We start from the raw sequence: 9686 nt of genomic DNA, 5'->3' as shown, positions 1-9686 counted from the left end.
CGCCGTGGGTGCCGTCCCTGGCCCCATCCTTCTCCCAGCCCAGACGGGCACCACCTAACTGCTCATTCTCAAGAAGAAGGAAACTGGCTTTCTCGCTCTTTCCTACAATGTTTACAGCTGGCTCAAAAAGCACTAGGCGCTTGGCCTTGGCTCCTTCTCCTGGAACATAACCCACTGCGTGTATCCATATTACCTCAGCCCATGAAATCACCCCCGTGGGACTTGCGGGCAAGGGAAACCGACAGGAATATGCTGAGGCTCATGCTTCTATTGTGCGGTGAGTAATAAAAGCCATTTGTCTCTGACACAGGAGTCTGATGTCTTCAGCCAGCAGACGTGAAACCTATCAGGCTAACTTGTTAGCTTGCAAGGTAAAATCAGACCCTTCACAGCTGTGGACACTCATGTCGGATGCCAAACCCCCAGCCCATCCATCCTCCTATGTGCATCTCAACTACGGGATGGGTGGCGGCTCCAGGACTTGTAACAGTACTGTCTGTCCTTGCAGCCTTCTCTCTTTCCTTCTTTAAGGCTGGAGTTCAAGGCAAGGAGGATGGATTAGGGCGTTAGAAACATGTAACTGCCTGCCTGATGATGGTGTTAGGAATTCCTCATTTCTCATTACTACTGATTAGACTTGGTTCTGCCTGATGCTGGTGGTCTCCAAAGAGGCTATGTGTGTTTCTTGGGCTACTGTCAGCCTCACTCAGCTCCTTCCATTTCTGAGAAGCCCCCCAGGGAGGAGGAACCTAGTCTCTCTCACCCACAGATGTGGTAAATGTCTCTTGACGGGAGTTGTCTTCTCACTCGACCTCGGTAATTACACAGTTCCTGCCCTTCTTTAACTTCCAGATTCCTTCCCAAGGATCCCAAAGAGCCTCTAGATAACTCCCCCGTAGCCTCTGAGAGCTGTGGAGTCCGAGAATGGGCTGGCGGTTACCACCCTCCTCTACCTGGGCATCCGCATCCTTCAGACTCTGCCAACATAGGCTGCTCGTGCAGATTTCTTGTCTTCAGAAACCTCCAGACAAAAACAGATACTCATTTCTATGTCCATATACTTCCTCAAATTCTACGGATATATTTCACGCTCTCTCTAGGCTCTGTCCTTGCTCCACTAAAGGGACAATGCAAGACGCACTTTGGGTTCAGATTGATTCTCTTAAAGCCCCACCCCCTCCCTGGGCTTGAAAGAAACCACCCCCCTCCTGCCCCCAGGAGGAGAAGAGGAGGGGTGGCCACTGGCTCCAAACACCATTTCCCCTATGGTCCCTCCTCGAGCTTCTCCTGACGTAACTGTGGGTGAAGAAAGGGATTGCTAAAATAAATTAAAATTTGGCAGTGTCGGACAGTAGACTATGGGAGAATTAGAACCCTTGATTCTCAGCTTTGGGCCTGGCTGCAACTCCAGAATAATAAGACAGGTCTTATTGAATATCCTGACACAGGTATTTGTAAGACATGGGTCTTTTAAAACCACGCCAGAAAAAATCGTAGGCATCAACTTTGCGTCATTGTCAGGGTCCACTCTAAACTGGATCCACAACAGGAAACTTGGTACTATTTTCATGGGTTTTTAGTATATATGATGATAGCACAAAGGAAAGGTCTCCATACACCTTGGAAGATAAAGAACTATTGAAAATATCTCTGTTATCCAGTCACAAAGGAAAATTGGAAGGATACAGCATTTATTATGGTGGAGTTGCATCTCGTGCAGAGTTATATACACAAGAAAAAAAATCTCATGGAGTCAAAATTATGCTTGGAAATCAAAGTCACCTTTAAAAAATACAGTATACAACATTTACAGACCATGTTGGAAGCAGATTCTCAACGTGTCCAACACAGCCAGTTTTTCCTTCAGTGTTCAAACAGATGGCTCAATCTTTGGGTGAGCACCAGATGAAGTAGTTGGCTTGCATTTGAGGCCATCTTGTATAAAAAAATACTTATCTTTAAACACTAGAATCACACTCTGCACAGTGAGAAGCTCACGCCACAAGGCACAAAGAATCTATGACCAACTGAGGGAGCTCACTTAGTCTGGGGAGTATTCAAGAGAAATGGTAGTCAGAAGTGACTGCTGGACAAATCCTCAACCTCTCTCTTTCCCTCTGGCCCAGCACATACACTTGCACTCATAAAACTTGCATGTGCCCCTGATAGGACTCCCCTACGTTCATGAAGACACTCATAATAAAATAAAGGTCTTTGAGGGCTTCCCTGGTGGTGCAGTGGTTAAGAATCCGCCTACCAATACAGGGGACACGGGTTCGAGCCCTGGTCCAGGAAGATCCCACATGCCGCGGAGCAACTAAGCCTGTGTGCCACAACTACTGAGCCTGTGCTCTTGAGCCCGTGAGCCGCAACTACTGAAGCCTGCGTGCCTAGAGCCCGTGCTCCACAACAAGAGAAGCCACTGCAATGAAAAGCCCTCGCACCGCAACAAAGAGTAGCGCCCACTCGCTGGAAATAGAGAAAGCTGGCGCACAGCAATGGAAGACCCAAAGCAGCCAATAAATAAATAAATTAATTAATAAAATAAAATAAAATAAAATAAAGGTCTTTGAATGGTGGTTCATATCTCACTCCTGGTACCAGATTCTGTTATTGCTCTGCTCAGGTTGTAAATAAAAAACATGCCCAGTAGAAATAGAGACACAGATGTAGAGAACAACCATATGGACACCAAGGGGGGGAAAGGGGGAGGAGGGGGGAGGGGAGGGGAGGGGGAGGGGTGGGATGAACTGGGAGATTGGGATTGACATGTATAAAATAATAACTAATAAGAACCTGCTGTATAAAAAAATAAAATAAAATTCAAAGATTCAAAGAAAAGAAAACAAGATTACTTAGAGATAATGGAGATAAATCTAAAATACAGTCTGCTAAAAGAGTTGAAACTGATGCCTCTGTGAAAGTTGAAATGGGGGAAAATGTAGTGGACTGCCTTCTGTTTTCATAGAAAACCTTATAATACCTGTTATTTCTTTAAACCATGCATATGTATAACTTTTGTTTTTAAAAGAATATAAGTTTCCTGATGGCACGGACCATGAGAGTATTGTTCTATTAAAATCCCCAGTGCTCCACCTGAAAAAAAAAAAAAAAAAGAAACATGCCTGGGTAAACTTAAAGGAAAATGATTTATTTTAAGATATATCAGCATCACTAACGGCACTAGTACTTTGACAGTATCATCTCTGTTTATGTCAGGGCATTTTAGCTCCAAATAATCCTAGCTGAAAAGCTTATTGGATCATTTTGTCACCATCCACCATCTCTGACCCCTGAATAGACACCATGGCAAAATGCAAACACTCCTACACCATTTAGACAAAGCTGCCATGGGCTACTTTCCTTTGACAAAGGCAACTTATTAGGAGGCTGTCACTTTAAGGCCCCGACCTCATTTAGTACAAATACCAAATACCAAGCCCTTCCAAATGATCACAAAGATTGTTTAAAGCCACGTTTATTCTTCACAGTAAGTTCACATGAAATTGTTTTTAAAAAGATAATACCTGGTTTAAAAAATTTTGTTTTAAGATTTTTTTTCTTTTATTTATTTGTTCTTAGTTCCCCGACCAGGGATCAAACCCAGGCCCCCTGCAGTGGAAGCGCAGAGTCCTAACCACTGGGGCGCCAGGGAATTTCCTGTTTTAAGATTTTTAAGTCCAAGTTTACTTTCATTTCAAATAATGTTAAAATATTGTCTAAATTGAGCCTCGCATAAATCTTGTGAAGATGGGTATTAACCTTACTTTGCATATAAGGACCTGAAGAGCATAATTAAGTCATATAACACTTAGGTTAGAGCTGGACTCTAAACCCAGGTCTCTTCTGATTCCAGGAAGCCAACTTAGTAGGTTTCTTGATAAGTAAATCAATGGCTAACTTTGGCATAATCATTACAGGAACATGAAAAGTATTTAAAATAGTACACAATTATTTTAACTGTTGAATGTATAAGTCCAAAAGAGGATAAGTAGCAGCCCGGGAAATAAAAATTTTACAGTTTCAGCAATGTGTGTAACAGCGCTAGTGAAAACTAGGAATGCCATCTATACCTGTCTTGCTGAAATAGGATAACAAAAGTTTAAAAGGTTCCTGGTAAAATTGCCTTTCCCTTAGCATATTATTCATCAAACTAAAGCAAAAAGATCGAGTAAACAATCTGCATAAAGAATCACAAATATAGTTGTAGCTTAGGAAGTTTAGATTCATTAGAAAAATGGATAGTTTACATTAATTTTATATTCACACATTAATTTAAGGAATTGAGTATAGTTACTCATACATCATTATTTGTTTGACTCAGTTTAGTAAAACGTAATTGTTTCCTACATTTAGTGTTTATGAATGGAGATTTTTTAAATTGACCAAGCCACATTGCATTATAGCATCTGTCAATGATTAAAGAAACATCTCTCCATTAGTGATTTAGGACTTCATGATCTCCTAAAGGCTACCATAATTTTCCTTTGAGATTTAATGAACATACATAACACAAAAAAATCTTCTGTCCCAATTTGTTTTAAAATCTGAAACTGCTACTCATTTATACCCAGATAAAATGTAAAATATCTGATCTAAATTAACATAATATTTTATTAATCAGTAAAGTTATGGTGTTATTACCTACACACACTCAATATATTTATTACCTGCATCTCTACTTGCATTGATGATCCTCAACCCTTGGGACTTTCCTGAGCACTGGAGGACATTTAGCATCCCTGGCCTCAGCACACTAAGTCCCAATAGTTCGTTCCATTACTATGACCACAACAAAGGGTGGGCGTGAACCGTAGACGTGCCCCCAGACATTGTGAAAACCCTATACCACTCTCCTCATCCCCTTCAAGAACCACTGTGATAGATGTTATAGCAGACCTGGACAAAGTTGACAAAGACAGCCAGTTCTTTGGAAGAGGTTTCTAGGAGACTAGATATATTCAATGTAAGATGTAGCTGGGAAATTTTTCTATACTAACTTACAATTTGACTTGCTGACTTCTTTACTATTGAGCTGGGTTTAATTTTGGAGTAATACATCCCTATGATATTGATTAGGAATAACGAATATCGTTTATTCTAGTAGATAATTGTGTTCATTTAAGTTACAGAAGGGTTCTGAGTCAGAACTCGAAACTCGGGAATACTTTTCTCTCTTCCACCCCACCCCCAATCATCACACAGGACCTGGACCTCTTTTTAACTTGAAAGAATAAAATATAATGGAAAATCAGGCTATCTTTATAATTTTCATATATCATTTCAAATTTTTTCTTTAAAAAAATTCAGATTTAATAAATTACTAAGTCAAATATTACTGATTTTATAGAGCACATTTATATGTTAGTTTTAGACATACTTTTGGAAAATTGTTATGCCTGTACATATCACAAATATATTACACTGCAGAGCCCTTGCACAATTATTTATAAGAACTACAAACCAGAAAGCCTTAACTGAATAAGACTGCATGGAGGCAACTATTAAAACACATGTGAATCTGAAATCTAAAAAGTAGGTAGGGAATCAGTCTGCTTTCATCCTTTTTCTTGAAGAGTTCATCTGCAAAAGGGGGGGAGGTAAAATTTCATAAGAAAACTTTCAAATCTTCAGCTGAAATTGAAACCACTCCTGAGACAGCACACAGGCACAGAATCTTTGTATTGAAAATAAACCAAAATATCCATTACATTTGTGTACTTGATAGTTACAAATCATAATGTACATTATAGATCCCTGCATCTACATATGCACATAAACTGGCTATATTTACTTTAATAATGAGATTCCTTCTGTAGAGCAAATGATACAATAAATGTTCAACTATTTTGAATGGTTGCTATTTCTATTTTATAGTCTTCATAGGTCTTCATTGTTTTGAAAATGTAGACAACTGAAATTAAATAGTCATTACCATTCCTCTACAGTAAGTACTGATTCCTCTACAGTAAGTACTGATATGTTATACATGAAGACAAACACTTATAATAACATACTATGCATTCCTTTGAAACAGGTGAAGAAAAATAACAGCCATAACTTGCTAAAAAGTCATGTAAGATAGCTGCCTTTCTACTGATGACATTTTTGCTTCTAGAGTTGTGAATTAATATTTTTTAATTTGGAGAATTTATAAATATACAGGAAATGTGTGACACCCATTAACCAAGCCTCACAAAACAACATAATTCCATGTTTATAGAATAGTAGAAGCTGTAATTTATAACATATACCAAATAACAATTCAAGCTTATTACAACTATCAAAGGCTTCTTCATCCTAAAACATTTATGCTTTTGAAGAGTTGCTAGCTCTAAAATGTTTATGTCCATTTTAAGTATTCAATTGATTAAATTTAAACCTTCTCCCCAGCAGTGCCTTGAGAAATTTTTGAATTATATTCTTGCCCTTTTAATATATTTTTACTTGGATCATGACCTAGATTCTGGATATCTGGAGAATCCGGACATTTGTGGGTATATGTGTTGTCGAAATATTTTAAAACAGGTAATACTATTGGGGGCTGAAATAAAAAAGAATTTCAAGGTTAAGAAACTTCAAATCTATAAAGAATATCTGCTATCAAATAGGTGGCACCATGCTGGATGCTATTTAGGGTACCCTGACATTTATAACGGGAAACACTTCAGATATAAGCCCAAGGGCAAAATGAGTACACTAAAAATCATACAAAAGCTGAGTAACTAATAAAACAGCAAAGATATTCAACTAAACATCAAAGGTTTTGTCTATAAGCTTTTGCTCTGAATTTCAATTTGAGCAGTTTCTGAAACCAGTTGGTTGGAGGAAAGGGGCTTTCCTGAACTGAGCAAAAAGTAACATCTCTCACAAGATCTTTAGATCTTAGAAGTACAAGAACTAATTCATGGTTTTCGACCTTGGCTGTATATTAGCATCACCCCAAAGCTGTTAAAAAATACCCATGCCCTTGCCCCATCCCCAGAGACTGGTTCAAGTATCTGGAGTGGGGACAATGTTATTTATTAAAAGCAGGCAAATAGGGGCTTCCCTGGCAGCCCAGTGGTTAAGACTTCGCCTTCCAAAGCAGGGGGTGCAGGTTCGATCCCTGGTCAGGGAGCTAAGATCCCACATGCCTTTCGGCCAAAAAACCAGAACATAAAACAGAAGCAATATTGTAACAAATTCAATAAAGATTTTAAAAAGCAGGCAAATAATCCTAATGTGCAGATAGGGTTGAGACCCACTGAACTAGATGCAAGGATCAAATGAAAGGATCAGAGAAAGCAGATCATAATCTAGGAGTCTGATGATCTTTCATGGAAATAAACTCATCCATGCTAATATAAAAAATGAGTGACTGGAGTATTGAGACTGAGCACATTCTCATTCTGGTTAATTTTAAATAGGCTTAAGATAAAACTAATTCAACTTGTCTCCTTAGTCCACTAGGAATTTAAGAATAGTAATGTAAGAAAATTCCTAACTGGCCAATCCAGCAAGTCTCTGTTCAGCCTTAGAGAAGGATCCAGGGTTCAACTATCAAAGACCAGTCCTTCCAGCCTTCCTCTGGACAACACTCGCTTCTGAACCTCATTCTACATTAAATGTCTCTTTCCGGGCTTCCCTGGTGGCGCAGTGGTTGAGAATCTGCCTGCCAATGCAGGGGACATGGGTTCAAGCCCTGGTCTGGGAAGATCCCACATGCCACGGAGCAACTAGGCCCGTGAGCCACAACTACTGAGCCTGCGCGTCTGGAGCCTGTGCTCCGCAACAAGAGAGGCCGCTATAGTGAGATGCCCGTGCACCGCGATGAAGAGTGGCCCCCGCTTGCCACAACTAGAGAAAGCCCTCGCACAGAAACGAAGACCCAACACAGCCATAAATAAATAAATAAATAAATAAATAAAATAATAATAATAATAATTTAAAAAAAAAAAAAAAATGTCTCTTTCCTATATCTTCTCTCTCTAGGATCCATCCCACTAACATCTAAACATCTCAGTCTCTCCTATCTTAAAGCATGCGTCCCTAGATCCCTCATCAACACCCTCGCCCACAATCCTATTCTTCTAGTGTCTCCTAGCTCAGTGTCCAACAAGCCCAAAGTGCAGCTGCTAAGGATCCTGGGGGTCTCCCCTCACAACAAATCACCATGTCCTTCTCTGATAATGCATTAAAAAAATCTCTCAAACGTGACACCTCTCTCCATGCCCACTGCTCCTTACCAAGTCCAAGCCACCATTGTCCCTGCATTGCAAGTATGGTAATAGCCTTATAATGTGGTATCCTCCAATCCGTTCTTCTTCTCTCAGGCCCATTCTCCACATGGTAGCCTAAGTAATCTCTTGGGCAAATTACCAATTACCAAACCCATGTTTCAGTCTTTCCTTCCTTCCTTCCTCCCTCCCTTCCTTCCTTCCGCACGAGGGATCTTCGTTGCCGTGTTCGGGATCTTAGTTGTGGCATGCAAACTCTTAGTTGCGGCATGTGGGCTCTAGTTCCCTGACCAGGGGTTGAACCTGGGCCCCCTGCATTGGGAGCGCAGAGTCTTAGCCACTGGACCACCGGGGAAGTCCCAAATCCACTTTTTTTAAATTAACAGACCTCACAGAAGTATTGAGATCAAATGAATACTAAACAAGAGCGATTAGCAACTGTGAAGCATAATAAATGGTAGTTATTATTAGTTTATTAATGTACAAATACTTAACAGCAATTGAACTATTTGCATTAGTAGAGGAAACAAAATATTCAGGGACTAAAAGGGCCTACAAAGTCTTGTTTTATCTGGCCTCCACCAACATTTCCGTCTCATCTTAGACTCAACACATCAGCCTTACTCTTACTTAGCCTTCACAAAGCTGTTCCTTTTGCCTGGGATGCTCTCCTTGTCCCACTTGGCCAATGAACTCCTGCTCATCACTCAAGTTCTGGCTTAAACTTTAATTTCTCCAAGAAGCCTATCTTGACTCCTCCATCCCCCTTCCCAGACAACATCAGGTCTCCCAAACCTCCTGTACTATTCCAGGTGCATCATATTTACAATGAGCTGTTCCATGATCTTCCTTCCTTCCCACTAGACCATGAACCCCACGAAGGACCATGTCTATAACTCCATCCATCGGCACCATGACTGGGACAATATAGGTTTTCAAATGTTTAATAACTAACTTTAATGACCTAACTGAAGAATACCCTTAAGTGTCAGCACGAGTTGGTAATTGTTGGCATTTCTCCATCACTTTGTCTCCACTGAGCTTCACCAACCAGAGTAAGGAAAGTATCTTCTTTTTCCTAGTATTAAACTTATATTTCTAACATAAGGTATGGAGGTGACAAACCATCTGCTTGGCCTATTTTGCTATGACAACACTAAGAAATGGTATAATGAAGGAAAAAAGTTTATCTGCTTTCCCATCCTGTATCGTAACTAATAGCTCGGTGATCAGGACCTTAATTTAGAATACATTTTTCTTTAACTCATTACCTTCTACCAGCCTACACTTGCTACTTACTATCCAATCACAGAGTGAGAAAAAATTCCTGTAGACTGTCATCCCCAAGAGTTTTACTACATACGTTTCCACAAGAAGTTAAATAAAAGACTAGTAGTCCTTAATACCAAGCACCATAAGTATCTTCATCCAAAAGTCTTTATACATTGTTTATCGTCCTTCGGTAAA

Source organism: Balaenoptera ricei, chromosome 17 (assembly GCF_028023285.1).
Source record: "Balaenoptera ricei isolate mBalRic1 chromosome 17, mBalRic1.hap2, whole genome shotgun sequence".
Classification (NCBI taxonomy): Eukaryota; Metazoa; Chordata; class Mammalia; order Artiodactyla; family Balaenopteridae; genus Balaenoptera; species Balaenoptera ricei.
The sequence above is the reverse complement of the archived record's forward strand: the minus strand, read 5'-3'. Positions refer to the sequence as shown.